At 44.5% G+C, this 15,595-nt stretch overlaps 21 non-coding genes across 21 annotated transcripts; 8 read left to right on the forward strand and 13 right to left on the reverse strand.

The window, feature by feature from the left end:
- Positions 1-3,252: 3,252 nt before the first annotated feature.
- Positions 3,253-3,324, forward strand: trnaw-cca (transfer RNA tryptophan (anticodon CCA)). The gene has a single exon. It is a non-coding gene; the product is annotated as a tRNA-Trp (tRNA).
- Positions 3,325-3,699: 375 nt separating this feature from the next.
- Positions 3,700-3,772, reverse strand: trnan-auu (transfer RNA asparagine (anticodon AUU)). The gene has a single exon. It is a non-coding gene; the product is annotated as a tRNA-Asn (tRNA).
- A 593-nt stretch (positions 3,773-4,365) lies between these two features.
- trnak-uuu (transfer RNA lysine (anticodon UUU)) lies at positions 4,366-4,438 on the reverse strand. Its single transcript has one exon. It is a non-coding gene; the product is annotated as a tRNA-Lys (tRNA).
- A 595-nt stretch (positions 4,439-5,033) lies between these two features.
- trnan-auu (transfer RNA asparagine (anticodon AUU)) lies at positions 5,034-5,106 on the reverse strand. The gene has a single exon. It is a non-coding gene; the product is annotated as a tRNA-Asn (tRNA).
- A 593-nt stretch (positions 5,107-5,699) lies between these two features.
- trnak-uuu (transfer RNA lysine (anticodon UUU)) lies at positions 5,700-5,772 on the reverse strand. Its single transcript has one exon. It is a non-coding gene; the product is annotated as a tRNA-Lys (tRNA).
- A 595-nt stretch (positions 5,773-6,367) lies between these two features.
- trnak-uuu (transfer RNA lysine (anticodon UUU)) lies at positions 6,368-6,440 on the reverse strand. The gene has a single exon. It is a non-coding gene; the product is annotated as a tRNA-Lys (tRNA).
- Positions 6,441-6,588: 148 nt separating this feature from the next.
- On the forward strand, positions 6,589-6,660 carry trnaw-cca (transfer RNA tryptophan (anticodon CCA)). The gene has a single exon. It is a non-coding gene; the product is annotated as a tRNA-Trp (tRNA).
- A 375-nt stretch (positions 6,661-7,035) lies between these two features.
- On the reverse strand, positions 7,036-7,108 carry trnak-uuu (transfer RNA lysine (anticodon UUU)). The gene has a single exon. It is a non-coding gene; the product is annotated as a tRNA-Lys (tRNA).
- A 148-nt stretch (positions 7,109-7,256) lies between these two features.
- trnaw-cca (transfer RNA tryptophan (anticodon CCA)) lies at positions 7,257-7,328 on the forward strand. Its single transcript has one exon. It is a non-coding gene; the product is annotated as a tRNA-Trp (tRNA).
- A 374-nt stretch (positions 7,329-7,702) lies between these two features.
- trnak-uuu (transfer RNA lysine (anticodon UUU)) lies at positions 7,703-7,775 on the reverse strand. The gene has a single exon. It is a non-coding gene; the product is annotated as a tRNA-Lys (tRNA).
- Positions 7,776-8,370: 595 nt separating this feature from the next.
- On the reverse strand, positions 8,371-8,443 carry trnak-uuu (transfer RNA lysine (anticodon UUU)). Its single transcript has one exon. It is a non-coding gene; the product is annotated as a tRNA-Lys (tRNA).
- Positions 8,444-8,591: 148 nt separating this feature from the next.
- trnaw-cca (transfer RNA tryptophan (anticodon CCA)) lies at positions 8,592-8,663 on the forward strand. Its single transcript has one exon. It is a non-coding gene; the product is annotated as a tRNA-Trp (tRNA).
- Positions 8,664-9,038: 375 nt separating this feature from the next.
- trnak-uuu (transfer RNA lysine (anticodon UUU)) lies at positions 9,039-9,111 on the reverse strand. Its single transcript has one exon. It is a non-coding gene; the product is annotated as a tRNA-Lys (tRNA).
- Positions 9,112-11,680: 2,569 nt separating this feature from the next.
- Positions 11,681-11,752, forward strand: trnaw-cca (transfer RNA tryptophan (anticodon CCA)). Its single transcript has one exon. It is a non-coding gene; the product is annotated as a tRNA-Trp (tRNA).
- A 374-nt stretch (positions 11,753-12,126) lies between these two features.
- On the reverse strand, positions 12,127-12,199 carry trnak-uuu (transfer RNA lysine (anticodon UUU)). Its single transcript has one exon. It is a non-coding gene; the product is annotated as a tRNA-Lys (tRNA).
- Positions 12,200-12,794: 595 nt separating this feature from the next.
- On the reverse strand, positions 12,795-12,867 carry trnak-uuu (transfer RNA lysine (anticodon UUU)). Its single transcript has one exon. It is a non-coding gene; the product is annotated as a tRNA-Lys (tRNA).
- A 148-nt stretch (positions 12,868-13,015) lies between these two features.
- On the forward strand, positions 13,016-13,087 carry trnaw-cca (transfer RNA tryptophan (anticodon CCA)). Its single transcript has one exon. It is a non-coding gene; the product is annotated as a tRNA-Trp (tRNA).
- Positions 13,088-13,683: 596 nt separating this feature from the next.
- Positions 13,684-13,755, forward strand: trnaw-cca (transfer RNA tryptophan (anticodon CCA)). Its single transcript has one exon. It is a non-coding gene; the product is annotated as a tRNA-Trp (tRNA).
- A 595-nt stretch (positions 13,756-14,350) lies between these two features.
- On the forward strand, positions 14,351-14,422 carry trnaw-cca (transfer RNA tryptophan (anticodon CCA)). The gene has a single exon. It is a non-coding gene; the product is annotated as a tRNA-Trp (tRNA).
- A 375-nt stretch (positions 14,423-14,797) lies between these two features.
- Positions 14,798-14,870, reverse strand: trnak-uuu (transfer RNA lysine (anticodon UUU)). The gene has a single exon. It is a non-coding gene; the product is annotated as a tRNA-Lys (tRNA).
- A 595-nt stretch (positions 14,871-15,465) lies between these two features.
- Positions 15,466-15,538, reverse strand: trnak-uuu (transfer RNA lysine (anticodon UUU)). The gene has a single exon. It is a non-coding gene; the product is annotated as a tRNA-Lys (tRNA).
- Between the last annotated feature and the right edge of the window lie 57 nt (positions 15,539-15,595).

The following is a 15,595-nucleotide window of genomic DNA, read 5'->3' on the forward strand; positions in this document are numbered from 1 at the left end:
CCCCGTGCATCCCGCAAAGGCGGAGGTGTTGCTAACATCTACAATAGCAAATTTCAATTTACAAAAAAAAAAATGGCGTTTTCGTCTTTTGAGCTTCTAGTCATGAAATCTATGCAGCCTACTCAATCACTTTTTATAGCTACTGTTTACAGGCCTCCTGGGCCATATACAGCGTTCCTCTCTGAGTTTCCTGAATTCCTATCAGACCTTGTAGTCATAGCAGATCATATTCTAATTTTTGGTGATTTTAATATTCACATGGAGAAGTCCACAGACCCACTCCAAAAGTCTTTCGGAGCCATCATCGACTCAGTGGGTTTTGTCCAACATGTCTCTGGACCTACTCACTGCCACAGTCATACTCTGGACCTAGTTTTGTCCCATGGAATAAATGTTGTAGATCTTAATGTTTTTCCACATAATCCTGGACTATCGGACCACCATTTTATTACGTTTGCAATCGCAACAAATAATCTGCTCAGACCCCAACCAAGGAGCATCAAAAGTCGTGCTATAAATTCTCAGACAACACAAAAATTCCTTGATGCCCTTCCAGACTCCTTCTGCCTACCCAAGGACGTCAGAGGACAAAAATCAGTTAACCACTTAACTGAGGAACTCAATTTAACCTTGCGCAATACCCTAGATGCAGTTGCACCCCTAAAAACGAAAAACATTTGTCATAAGAAACTAGCTCCCTGGTATACAGAAAATACCCGAGCTTTGAAGCAAGCTTCCAGGAAATTGGAACGGAAATGGCGCCACACAAAACTGGAAGTCTTCCGACTAGCTTGGAAAGACAGTACCGTGCAGTACCGAAGAGCCCTCACTGCTGCTCGATCATCCTACTTTTCCAACTTAATCGAGGAAAATAAGAACAATCCAAAATTTCTTTTTGATACTGTTGCAAAGCTAACTAAAAAGCAGCATTCCCCAAGAGAGGATGGCTTTCACTTCAGCAGTAATAAATTCATGAACTTCTTTGAGGAAAAGATCATGACCATTAGAAAGCAAATTACGGACTCCTCTTTGAATCTGCGTATTCCTCCAGGGCTTAGCTGTCCTGGATCTGCACAGCTCTGCGAGGGCCTGGGATCGGGAGAGACACTTAAGTGTTTTAGTACTATATCTCTTGACACAATGATGAAAATAATCATGGCCTCTAAACCTTCAAGCTGCATACTGGATCCTATTCCTACTAAACTGCTGAAGGAGCTGCTTCCCTACACTGGCTTCCTGTTAAGGCAAGGGCTGATTTCAAGGTTTTACTGTTAACCTATAAAGCGTTACATGGGCTTGCTCCTACCTATCTTTCCGAGTTGGTCCTGCCGTACATACCTACACGTACGCTACGGTCACAAGACGCAGGCCTCCTAATTGTCCCTAAAATTTCTAAGCAAACAGCTGGAGGCAGGGCTTTCTCCTATAGATCTCCATTTTTATGGAACAGTCTGCCTACCCATGTGAGAGACGCAGACTCGGTCTCAACCTTTAAGTCTTTACTGAAGACTTATCTCTTCAGTAGGTCATATGATTGAGTGTAGTCTGGCCCAGGAGTGTGAAGGTGAATGGAAAGGCTCTGGAGCAACGAACCGCCCTTGCTGTCTCTCCAGGGCCGGTTCCCCTCTCTCCACTGGGATTCTCGGCCTCTAACCCTGTTACTGGGGCTGAGTCACTGGCTTGCTGGTGCTCTTTCATGCCGTCCCTAGGAGGGGTGCGTCACTTGAGTGGGTTGAGTTACTGACGTGAACTTCCTGTCTGGGTTGGCGCCCCCCCTTGGTTGTGCTGTGGTGGAGACCTTTGTGGGCTATACTCGGCCTTGTCTCAGGATTGTAAGTTGGTGGTTGAGGATATCCCTCTAGTGGTGTGGGGGCTGTGCTTTGGCAGAGTGGGTGGGGTTATATCCTTCCTGTTTGGCCCTGTCCGGGGGTTTCTTCGGATGGGGCCACAGTGTCTCCTGACCGCTCCTGTCTCAGCCTCCAGTATTTATGCTGCAGTAGTTTATGTGTCGGGGGGCTAGGGTCAGTTGGTTATACCTGGAGTACTTCTCCTGTCTTATCCAGTGTCCTGTGTGAATTTAAGTATGCTCTCTCTAATTCTCTCGTTCTCTCTTTCTCTCTGAGAACCTGAGCCCTAGGACCATACGTCAGGACTACCGGGCATGCTGACACCTTGCTGTCCCCAATCCGCCCGGCCTTGCTGCTATTCCAGTTACAACTGTTTCTGCCTGCGGTTACGAAACCCCTACCTGTCCCAGACCTGCTGTTTTCAACTCTTAATGATCGGCTATGAAAAGCCAACTGAGATTTATTCCTGATTATTATTTGACCATGCTTGTCATTTATGAACATTTTGAAAATCTTGGCTCTCTCTAATTTTCTCCTTCTCTCTTTCTCTCGGAGGACCTGAGCCCTAGGACCATACGTCGGGACTACCGGCCGTGGTGACTCCTTGCTGCCCCCAGTCCGCCTGGCCTTGCTGCTATTCCAGTTTCAACTCTTCTGCCTGCGGTTATGGAACCCCTACCTGTCCCAGACCTGCTGTTTTCAACTCTTAATGATCGGCTATGAAAAGCCAACTGAGATTTATTCCTGATTATTATTTGACCATGCTTGTCATTTATGAACATTTTGAAAATCTTGGCTCTCTCTAATTTTCTCCTTCTCTCTTTCTTTCTCTCGGAGGACCTGGGCCCTAGGACCATGCGTCGGGACTGCCGCCCGTGGTGACTCCTTGCTGTCCCCAGTCCGCCTGGCCTTGCTGCTATTCCAGTTTCAGCTGTTCTGCCTGCGGTTATGGAACCGCCACCTGTCCCAGACCTGTTGTTTTTCAACTCTTAATGATCAGCTATGAAAAGCCAACTGAAAATTATTCATGATTATTATTTGACCATGCTTGTCACTTATGAACATTTTTGAACATCTTGGCATAGTTCTGTTATAATCTCCACCCGGCACAGCCAGAAGAGGACTGGCCACCCCTCATAGCCTGGTTCCTCTCTAGGTTTCTTCCTAGGTTTTGGCCTTTCTAGGGAGTTTTCCTAGCCACCGTGCTTCTACACCTGCATTCTAGCTGTTTGGGGTTTTAGGCTGGGTTTCTGTACAGCACTTCGAGATATTATCTGATGTACGAAGGGCTATATAAAATAAAATTGATTGAATTGATTTCCCCAGAGACACAGGCCTTCTTTCCAATTGATACAGTCAACGAAATCTGAACTAGGCATCCCCCCCATAGATGAGTTTCTTCCAAGACCTCGTGGCGCAACGGTAGCGCGTCTGACTCCAGATCAGAAGGTTGCGTGTTCAAATCACGTCGTGGTCTGAATTTTTATGTGTGCAATCGCTGCCTTTACACAGCGAAGTCAATGAATCAGCACAAGTACCAAAGTGGCTTTACAGTTCAAATGTTGCTAAACAACGACCAATCCGATGATGCTTTAGATGACAGTCGTCTCTCACAAAAGCATGGCACACTGCAAATTCCTTTATCAGATGATGCTGTGTGATTGACAGACTTAAATCAGTCTTCAAACAGGGAGTTTAAACCTGGAGGTTCAGATTAAAAATCCTAAAGTTTTCAGACTAAGCTGTTTTGGCTATGGGATTGTATTGTCCACAAGTGAACATGTCATGGAAAGTGACAGAAATTGCAATTATAGAAAGACTTGCTTCTGAAGGAAGGTGAATATTAAAAGGACGCCTGAACAGGGACTTGAACCCGGGACCCTCAGATTAATAGTCTGATGCTCTACCGACTGAGATATCCGGGCTCTGCTTGTAACTGTTTCATACACCTAACCTGCCGGGCAGATGCATGTCAGATCGTACATTTCCCCAGAGACACAGGCCTTCATTCCAATTGATACAGTCAACGAAATCTGAACTAGGCATCCCCCCCATAGATGAGATTCTTCCAAGACCTTGTGGCGCAACGGTAGCGCGTCTGACTCCAGATCAGAAAGTTTCGTGTTCAAATCACGTCATGGTCAGAATTTTGATGTGTGCAATCTCTGCCTTTACACAGCGAAGTCAATGAATCAGCACAAGTACCAATGTGGCTTTACAGTTCAAATGTTGCTAAACAACGACCAATCCGATGATGCTTTAGATGACAGTCGTCTCTCACAAAAGCATGGCACACTGCAAATTCCTATATCAGATGATGCTATGTGATTGACAGACTTAAATCAGTCTTCAAACAGGGAGTTTAAACCTGGAGGTTCAGATTAAAAATCCTAAAGTTTTCAGACTAAGCTGTTTTGGCTATGGGATTGTATTGTCCACAAGTGAACATGTCATGGAAAGTGACAGAAATTGCAATTATAGAAAGACTTGCTTCTGAAGGAAGGTGAATATTAAATGACGCCTGAACAGGGACTTGAACCCTGGACCCTCAGATTAAAAGTCTGATGCTCTACCGACTGAGCTATCCAGGCTCTGCATGTAACTGTTTTCATACACCTAACCTGCCGGGCAGATGCATGTCAGATCGTACATTTCCCCAGAGACACAGGCCTTCATTCCAATTGATACAGTCAACGAAATCTGAACTAGGCATCCCCCCCATAGATGATTTTCTTCCAAGACCTCGTGGCGCAACGGTAGCGCGTCTGACTCCAGATCAGAATGTTGCGTGTTCAAATCACGTCGTGGGCAGAATTTTGATGTGTGCAATCGCTGCCTTTACACAGCGAAGCCAATGAATCAGCACAAGTACCAATGTGGCTTTACAGTTCAAATGTTGCTAAACAACGACCAATCCGATGATGCTTTAGATGACAGTCGTCTCTCACAAAAGCATGGCACACTGCAAATTCCTATATCAGATGATGCTATGTGATTGACAGACTTAAATCAGTCTTCAAACAGGGAGTTTAAACCTGGAGGTTCAGATTAAAAATGGTAAAGTTTTCAGACTAAGCTGTTTTGGCTATGGGATTGTATTGTCCACACTTGAACATGTCATGGAAAGTGACAGAAATTGCAATTATAGAAAGACTTGCTTCTGAAGGAAGGTGAATATTAAAAGGACGCCTGAACAGGGACTTGAACCCGGGACCCTCAGATTAATAGTCTGATGCTCTACCGACTGAGATATCCGGGCTCTGCTTGTAACTGTTTCATACACCTAACCTGCCGGGCAGATGCATGTCAGATCGTACATTTCCCCAGAGACACAGGCCTTCATTCCAATTGATACAGTCAACGAAATCTGAACTAGGCATCCCCCCCATAGATGAGATTCTTCCAAGACCTTGTGGCGCAACGGTAGCGCGTCTGACTCCAGATCAGAAAGTTTCGTGTTCAAATCACGTCATGGTCAGAATTTTGATGTGTGCAATCTCTGCCTTTACACAGCGAAGTCAATGAATCAGCACAAGTACCAATGTGGCTTTACAGTTCAAATGTTGCTAAACAACGACCAATCCGATGATGCTTTAGATGACAGTCGTCTCTCACAAAAGCATGGCACACTGCAAATTCCTATATCAGATGATGCTATGTGATTGACAGACTTAAATCAGTCTTCAAACAGGGAGTTTAAACCTGGAGGTTCAGATTAAAAATCCTAAAGTTTTCAGACTAAGCTGTTTTGGCTATGGGATTGTATTGTCCACAAGTGAACATGTCATGGAAAGTGACAGAAATTGCAATTATAGAAAGACTTGCTTCTGAAGGAAGGTGAATATTAAATGACGCCTGAACAGGGACTTGAACCCTGGACCCTCAGATTAAAAGTCTGATGCTCTACCGACTGAGCTATCCAGGATCTGCATGTAACTGTTTTCATACACCTAACCTGCCGGGCAGATGCATGTCAGATCGTACATTTCCCCAGAGACACAGGCCTTCATTCCAATTGATACAGTCAACGAAATCTGAACTAGGCATCCCCCCCATAGATGATTTTCTTCCAAGACCTCGTGGCGCAACGGTAGCGCGTCTGACTCCAGATCAGAATGTTGCGTGTTCAAATCACGTCGTGGGCAGAATTTTGATGTGTGCAATCGCTGCCTTTACACAGCGAAGCCAATGAATCAGCACAAGTACCAATGTGGCTTTACAGTTCAAATGTTGCTAAACAACGACCAATCCGATGATGCTTTAGATGACAGTCGTCTCTCACAAAAGCATGGCACACTGCAAATTCCTATATCAGATGATGCTATGTGATTGACAGACTTAAATCAGTCTTCAAACAGGGAGTTTAAACCTGGAGGTTCAGATTAAAAATGGTAAAGTTTTCAGACTAAGCTGTTTTGGCTATGGGATTGTATTGTCCACACTTGAACATGTCATGGAAAGTGACAGAAATTGCAATTATAGAAAGACTTGCTTCTGAAGGAAGGTGAATATTAAAAGGACGCCTGAACAGGGACTTGAACCCTGGACCCTCAGATTAAAAGTCTGATGCTCTACCGACTGAGCTATCCGGGCTCTGCATGTAACTGTTTTCATACACCTAACCTGCCGGGCAGATGCATGTCAGATCGTACATTTCCCCAGAGACACAGGCCTTCATTCCAATTGATACAGTCAACGAAATCTGAACTAGGCATCCCCCCCATAGATAACTTTCTTCTAAGACCTCGTGGCGCAACGGTAGCGCGTCTGACTCCAGATCAGAAGGTTGCGTGTTCAAATCACGTCGTGGTCAGAATTTTGATGTGTGCAATCGCTGCCTTTACACAGCGAAGTCAATGAATCAGCACAAGTACCAATGTGGCTTTACAGTTCAAATGTTGCTAAACAACGACCAATCCGATGATGCTTTAGATGACAGTCGTCTCTCACAAAAGCATGGCACACTGCAAATTCCTATATCAGATGATGCTATGTGATTGACAGACTTAAATCAGTCTTCAAACAGGGAGTTTAAACCTGGAGGTTCAGATTAAAAATCCTAAAGTTTTCTGACTAAGCAGTTTTTGCTATGGGATTGTATTGTCCACACGTGAACATGTCATGGAAAGTGACAGAAATTGCAATTATAGAAAGACTTGCTTCTGAAGGAAGGTGAATATTAAAAGGACACCTGAACAGGGACTTGAACCCTGGACCCTCAGATTAAAAGTCTGATGCTCTACCGACTGAGCTATCCGGGCTCTGCATGTAACTGTTTTCATACACCTAACCTGCCGGGCAGATGCATGTCAGATCGTACATTTCCCCAGAGACACAGGCCTTCATTCCAATTGATACAGTCAACAAAATCTGAACTAGGCATCCCCCCCATAGATGAGTTTCTTCCAAGACCTCGTGGCGCAACGGTAGCGCGTCTGACTCCAGATCAGAAGGTTGCGTGTTCAAATCACGTCGTGGTCTGAATTTTGATGTGTGCAATCGCTGCCTTTACACAGCGAAGTCAATGAATCAGCACAAGTACCAAAGTGGCTTTACAGTTCAAATGTTGCTAAACAACGACCAATCCGATGATGCTTTAGATGACAGTCGTCTCTCACAAAAGCATGGCACACTGCAAATTCCTTTATCAGATGATGCTGTGTGATTGACAGACTTAAATCAGTCTTCAAACAGGGAGTTTAAACCTGGAGGTTCAGATTAAAAATCCTAAAGTTTTCAGACTAAGCTGTTTTGGCTATGGGATTGTATTGTCCACAAGTGAACATGTCATGGAAAGTGACAGAAATTGCAATTATAGAAAGACTTGCTTCTGAAGGAAGGTGAATATTAAAAGACGCCTGAACAGGGACTTGAACCCTGGACCCTCAGATTAAAAGTCTGATGCTCTACCGACTGAGCTATCCAGGCTCTGCATGTAACTGTTTTCATACACCTAACCTGCCGGGCAGATGCATGTCAGATCGTACATTTCCCCAGAGACACAGGCCTTCATTCCAATTGATACAGTCAACGAAATCTGAACTAGGCATCCCCCCCATAGATGATTTTCTTCCAAGACCTCGTGGCGCAACGGTAGCGCGTCTGACTCCAGATCAGAATGTTGCGTGTTCAAATCACGTCGTGGGCAGAATTTTGATGTGTGCAATCGCTGCCTTTACACAGCGAAGTCAATGAATCAGCACAAGTACCAATGTGGCTTTACAGTTCAAATGTTGCTAAACAACGACCAATCCGATGATGCTTTAGATGACAGTCGTCTCTCACAAAAGCATGGCACACTGCAAATTCCTATATCAGATGATGCTATGTGATTGACAGACTTAAATCAGTCTTCAAACAGGGAGTTTAAACCTGGAGGTTCAGATTAAAAATCCTAAAGTTTTCAGACTAAGCTGTTTTGGCTATGGGATTGTATTGTCCACACTTGAACATGTCATGGAAAGTGACAGAAATTGCAATTATAGAAAGACTTGCTTCTGAAGGAAGGTGAATATTAAAAGGACGCCTGAACAGGGACTTGAACCCTGGACCCTCAGATTAAAAGTCTGATGCTCTACCGACTGAGCTATCCGGGCTCTGCATGTAACTGTTTTCATACACCTAACCTGCCGGGCAGATGCATGTCAGATCGTACATTTCCCCAGAGACACAGGCCTTCATTCCAATTGATACAGTCAACGAAATCTGAACTAGGCATCCCCCCCATAGATGCATTTCTTCCAAGACCTCGTGGCGCAACGGTAGCGCGTCTGACTCCAGATCAGAAGGTTGCGTGTTCAAATCACGTCGTGGTCAGAATTTTGATGTGTGCAATCGCTGCCTTTACACAGCGAAGTCAATGAATCAGCACAAGTACCAATGTGGCTTTACAGTTCAAATGTTGCTAAACAACGACCAATCCGATGATGCTTTAGATGACAGTCGTCTCTCACAAAAGCATGGCACACTGCAAATTCCTATATCAGATGATGCTGTGTGATTGACAGACTTAAATCAGTCTTCAAACAGGGAGTTTAAACCTGGAGGTTCAGATTAAAAATCCTAAAGTTTTCAGACTAAGCTGTTTTGGCTATGGGATTGTATTGTCCACAAGTGAACATGTCATGGAAAGTGACAGAAATTGCAATTATAGAAAGACTTGCTTCTGAAGGAAGGTGAATATTAAAAGGACGCCTGAACAGGGACTTGAACCCTGGACCCTCAGATTAAAAGTCTGATGCTCTACCGACTGAGCTATCCGGGCTCTGCATGTAACTGTTTGCATACACCTAACCTGCCGGGCAGATGCATGTCAGATCGTACATTTCCCCAGAGACACAGGCCTTCATTCCAATTGATACAGTCAACGAAATCTGAACTAGGCATCCCCCCCATAGATAACTTATCGATGGCGGTTACGATATCGTTTATGACCTTGAGCGTGGCTGAGGTGCACCCATGACCAGCTCTGAAACCAGATTGCATAGCGGAGAAGGTGTGGTGTGATTCGAAATGGTCGGTAATCTGTTTGTTGACTTGGCTTTCGAAGACCTTAGAAAGGCAGGGTAGGATAGATATAGGTCTGTAGCAGTTAGGGTCAAGGGTGTCCCCCCCTTTGAAGAGGGGGATAACCGCAGCTGCTTTCCAATCTTTGGGGATCTCAGACGACACGAAAGAGAGGTTGAAGAGGCTAGTAATAGGGGTGGCAACAATTTCAGCAGATAGTTTTAGAAAGAAAGGGTCCAGATTATCTAGCCCGGCTGATTTGTAAGGGTCCAGATTTTGCAGCTCATTAAGAACATCAGCTGACTGTATTTGGGAGAAAGAGAAATGGGGAAGGCTTGAGCGAGTAGCAGAGGGGAGGGCAGTGCTGTTGTCCCGGGTAGGGGTAGCCAGGTGGAAAGCATGGTCAGCCGTAGAAAAATGCTTATTGAAATTCTCAATTATAGTGGATTTGTCGGTGGTGACAGTGTTTCCTATCTTCAGGGCGGTTGGAAGCTGGGAGGAGGTGTTCTTATTCTCCATGGACTTTACGGTGTCCCAGAACTTTTTTGAATATGTGTTGCAGGAAGCAAATTTCTGCTTGAAAAAGCTAGCCTTGGCTGTTCTAACTGCCTGTGTATATTGGTTTCTGTCTCCCCTGAAAAGTTGCATATCACGGGGGGCTGTTCGATGCTAATGCAGAACGCCATAGGATGTTTTTCTGTTGGTTAAGGGCAGTCAGGTCAGGAGAGAACCAAGGGCTATATCTGTTCCTGGTTCTAAATTTCTTGAATGGGGCATGCTTATTCAAGATGGTGAGGAAGGCATTTTAAAAAAATGACCAGGCATCCTCTACTGGCGGGATGAGATCAATATCCTTCCAGGATACCCCGGCCAGGTCAATTAGGAAGGCCTGCTCGCTGAAGTGTTTCAGGGAGCGTTTGACAGTGATGAGTGGAGGTCGTTTGACCGCTGACCCATTACGGATGCAGGCAATGAGGCAGTGATCGCTGAGATCTTGGTTAAAAACAGCAGAGGTGTATTTGGAGGGCAAGTTTGTTAGGATGATATCTATGAGGGTACCCGTGTTTACGGAATTGGGGTGGTACCTGGTAGGTTCATTAATAATTTGTGTGAGATTGAGGGCATCAAGCTTAGATTGTAGGGTGGCTGGGGTGTTGAGCATGTTCAAATTTAGGTCGCCTAGCAGCACGAGCTCTGAAGATAGATGGGGGGCAATCAGTTCACATATAGTGTCCAGAGCACAGCTGGGGGCAGAGGGTGGTCTATAGCAGGCGGCAACGGTGAGAGACTTGTTTTTAGAGAGGTGGATTTTTAAAAGTAGAAGTTCAAATTGTTTGGGAACAGACCTGGATAGTATAACAGAACTCTGCAGGCAGTCTTTGCAGTAGATTGCAACACCGCCCCCTTTGGCCGTTCTATCTTGTCTGAAAATATTGTAATTAGGGATAAAAATGTCTGAATTTTTGGTGGTCTTCCTAAGCCAGGATTCAGACACGGCTAAAACATCCGGGTTGGTAGAGTGTGCTAAAGCAGTGAACAAAACAAACTTAGGGAGGAGGCTCCTAATGTTAACATGCATGAAGCCAAGGCTATTACGGTTACAGAAGTCATCAAAAGAGAGCGCCTGGGGAATAGGACTGGAGCCAGGTACTGCAGGGCCTGGATTCACCTCTACATCACCAGAGGAACAGAGGAGAAGTAGGATAATGGTACGGCTAAAAGCTATGAGAATTGGTCGCCTAGAGCTACCAGAGCAGAGAGTAAAAGGAAGTTTCTGGGGGCGATAAAATAGTTTAAAGGAATAATGTACAGACAAAGGTATGGTAGGATGTGAATACAGTGGAGGTAAACCTAGGTATTGAGTGATGATGAGAGAGATCTTGTCTCTAGAAACATCATTGAAACCAGGTGATGTCATCGCATATGTGGGTGGTGGAACTGCAGGGTTGGATATGGTATAGAGAGCAGGGCTAGAATCTCTACAGTGAAATAAGCCAATAAACACTAACCAGAACAGCAATGGACAAGGCATATTTACATTAAGGAGAGGCAAGCTTAATAGAGTGATAAATAAGGGTCCAGTGAGTAGAGGTTGGTTGGGGTCGTGGCGATCCAGACAGCTGGCCGGGTATATGGCAGATTAAAAGTCTGATGCTCTACCGACTGAGCTATCCGGGCTCTGCATGTGACTGTTTTCATACACCGAACCTGAAAGGGAAGATGAATGTCAGATCGTACATTTCCCCAGAGACACAGGCCTTCATTCCAATTGATACAGTCAACGAAATCTGAACTAGGCATCCCCCCCATAGATGACTTTCTTCCAAGACCTCGTGGCGCAATGGTAGCGCGTCTGACTCCAGATCAGAAGGTTGCGTGTTCAAATCACGTTGTGGTCAGAAATTTGATGTGTGCAATTGCTGCCTTTACACAGCGAAGTCAATGAATCAGCACAGTACCAATGTGGCTTTACAGTTCAAATGTTGCTAAACAACGACCAATCCGATGATGCTTTAGATGACAGTCGTCTCTCACAAAAGCATGGCACACTGCAAATTCCTATATCAGATGATGCTATGTGATTGACAGACTTAAATCAGTCTTCAAACAGGGAGTTTAAACCTGGAGGTTCAGATTAAAAATCCTAAAGTTTTCAGACTAAGCTGTTTTGGCTATGGGATTGTATTGTCCACACGTGAACATGTCATGGAAAGTGACAGAAATTGCAATTATAGAAAGACTTGCTTCTGAAGGAAGTTGAATATTAAAAGGACGCCTGAACAGGGACTTGAACCCTGGACCCTCAGATTAAAAGTCTGATGCTCTACCGACTGAGCTATCCGGGCTCTGCATTTGACTGTTTTCATACACCTAACCTGACGGGCAGATGCATGTCAGATCGTACATTTCCCCAGAGACACAGGCCTTCATTCCAATTGATACAGTCAACGAAATCTGAACTAGGCATCCCCCCCATAGATGAGATTCTTCCAAGTCCTCGTGGCGCAACGGTAGCGCGTCTGACTCCAGATCAGTAGGTTGCGTGTTCAAATCACGTCGTGGTCAGAATTTTGATGTGTGAAATCGCTGCCTTTACACAGCGAAGTCAATGAATCAGCACAAGTACCAATGTGGCTTTACAGTTCAAATGTTGCTAAACAACGACCAATCCGATGATGCTTTAGATGACAGTCGTCTCTCACAAAAGAATGGCACACTGCAAATTCCTATATCAGATGATGCTATGTGATTGACAGACTTAAATCAGTCTTCAAACAGGGAGTTTAAACCTGGAGGTTCAGATTAAAAATCCTAAAGTTTTCAGACTAAGCTGTTTTGGCTATGGGATTGTATTGTCCACACGTGAACATGTCATGGAAAGTGACAGAAATTGCAATTATAGAAAGACTTGCTTCTGAAGGAAGTTGAATATTAAAAGTACGCCTGAACAGGGTCTTGAACCCTGGACCCTCAGATTAAAAGTCTGATGCTCTACCGACTGAGCTATCCGGGCTCTGCATGTGACTGTTTTCATACACCTAACCTGACGGGCAGATGCATGTCAGATCGTACATTTCCCCAGAGACACAGGCCTTCATTCCAATTGATACAGTCAACGAAATCTGAACTAGGCATCCCCCCCATAGATGAGATTCTTCCAAGACCTCGTGGCGCAACGGTAGCGCGTCTGACTCCAGATCAGAAGGTTGCGTGTTCAAATCACGTCGTGGTCAGAATTTTGATGTGTGAAATCGCTGCCTTTACACAGCGAAGTCAATGAATCAGCACAAGTACCAATGTGGCTTTACAGTTCAAATGTTGCTAAACAACGACCAATCCGATGATGCTTTAGATGACAGTCGTCTCTCACAAAAGAATGGCACACTGCAAATTCCTATATCAGATGATGCTATGTGATTGACAGACTTAAATCAGTCTTCAAACAGGGAGTTTAAACCTGGAGGTTCAGATTAAAAATCCTAAAGTTTTCAGACTAAGCTGTTTTGGCTATGGGATTGTATTGTCCACACGTGAACATGTCATGGAAAGTGACAGAAATTGCAATTATAGAAAGACTTGCTTCTGAAGGAAGGTGAATATTAAAAAGACACCTGAACAGGAACTTGAACCCTGGACCCTCAGATTAAAAGTCTGATGCTCTACCGAATGAGCTATCCGGGCTCTACATGTAACTGTTTTCATACACCGAACCTGCCGGGCAGATGCATGTCAGATCGTACATTTCCCCAGAGACACAGGCCTTCATTCCAATTGATACAGTCAACGAAATCTGAACTAGGCATCCCCCACATAGATGACTTTCTTCCAAGACCTCGTGGCGCAACGGTAGCGCGTCTGACTCCAGATCAGAAGGTTGCGTGTTCAAATCACGTCGTGGTCAGAATTTTGATGTGTGAAATCGCTGCCTTTACACAGCGAAGTCAATGAATCAGCACAGTACCAATGTGGCTTTACAGTTCAAATGTTGCTAAACAACGACCAATCCGATGATGCTTTAGATGACAGTCGTCTCTCACAAAAGAATGGCACACTGCAAATTCCTATATCAGATGATGCTATGTGATTGACAGACTTAAATCAGTCTTCAAACAGGGAGTTTAAACCTGGAGGTTCAGATTAAAAATCCTAAAGTTTTCAGACTAAGCTGTTTTGGCTATGGGATTGTATTGTCCACACGTGAACATGTCATGGAAAGTGACAGAAATTGCAATTATAGAAAGACTTGCTTCTGAAGGAAGTTGAATATTAAAAGGACGATTGAACAGGGACTTGAACCCTGGACCCTCAGATTAAAAGTCTGATGCTCTACCGACTGAGCTATCCGGGCACTGCATGTGACTGTTTTCATACACCTAACCTGACGGGCAGATGCATGTCAGATCGTACATTTCCCCAGAGACACAGGCCTTCATTCCAATTGATACAGTCAACGAAATCTGAACTAGGCATCCCCCCCATAAATGAGATTCTTCCAAGACCTCGTGGCGCAACGGTAGCGTGTCTGACTCCAGATCAGAAGGTTGCGTGTTCAAATCACGTCGTGGTCAGAATTTTGATGTGTGCAATCTCTGCCTTTGCACAACGAAGTCAATGAATCAGCACAAGTACCAATGTGGCTTTACAGTTCAAATGTTGCTAAACAACGACCAATCCGATGATGCTTTAGATGACAGTCGTCTCTCACAAAAGCATGGCACACTGCAAATTCCTATATCAGATGATGCTATGTGATTGACAAACTTAAATCAGTCTTCAAACAGGGAGTTTAAACCTGGAGGTTCAGATTAAAAATCCTAAAGTTTTCAGACTAAGCTGTTTTGGCTATGGGATTGTATTGTCCACACGTGAACATGTCATGGAAAGTGACAGAAATTGCAATTATAGAAAGACTTGCTTCTGAAGGAAGTTGAATATTAAAAGGACGCCTGAACAGGGACTTGAACCCTGGACCCTCAGATTAAAAGTCTGATGCTCTACCGACTGAGCTATCCGGGCTCTACATGTAACTGTTTTCATACACCGAACCTGCCGGGCAGATGCATGTCAGATCGTACATTTCCCCAGAGACACAGGCCTTCATTCCAATTGATACAGTCAACGAAATCTGAACTAGGCATCCCCCCCATAAATGAGATTCTTCCAAGACCTCGTGGCGCAACGGTAGCGCGTCTGACTCCAGATCAGAAGGTTTCGTGTTCAAATCACGTCGTGGTCAGAATTTTGATGTGTGCAATCTCTGCCTTTGCACAACGAAGTCAATGAATCAGCACAAGTACCAATGTGGCTTTACAGTTCAAATGTTGCTAAACAACGACCAATCCGATGATGCTTTAGATGACAGTCGTCTCTCACAAAAGCATGGCACACTGGAAATTCCTATATCAGATGATGCTATGTGATTGACAAACTTAAATCAGTCTTCAAACAGGGAGTTTAAACCTGGAGGTTCAGATTAAAAATCCTAAAGTTTTCAGACTAAACTGTTTTGGCTATGGGATTGTATTGTCCACACGTGAACATGTCATGGAAAGTGACAGAAATTGCAATTATAGAAAGACTTGCTTCTGAAGGAAGTTGAATATTAAAAGGACGCCTGAACAGGGACTTGAACCCTGGACCCTCAGATTAAAAGTCTGATGCTCTACCGACTGAGCTATCCGGGCTCTGCATGTGACTGTTTTCATACACCGAACCTGAAAGGGAAGATGAATGTCAGATTG

This window comes from Salvelinus fontinalis, chromosome 3 (genome assembly GCF_029448725.1).
Source record: "Salvelinus fontinalis isolate EN_2023a chromosome 3, ASM2944872v1, whole genome shotgun sequence".
Classification (NCBI taxonomy): Eukaryota; Metazoa; Chordata; class Actinopteri; order Salmoniformes; family Salmonidae; genus Salvelinus; species Salvelinus fontinalis.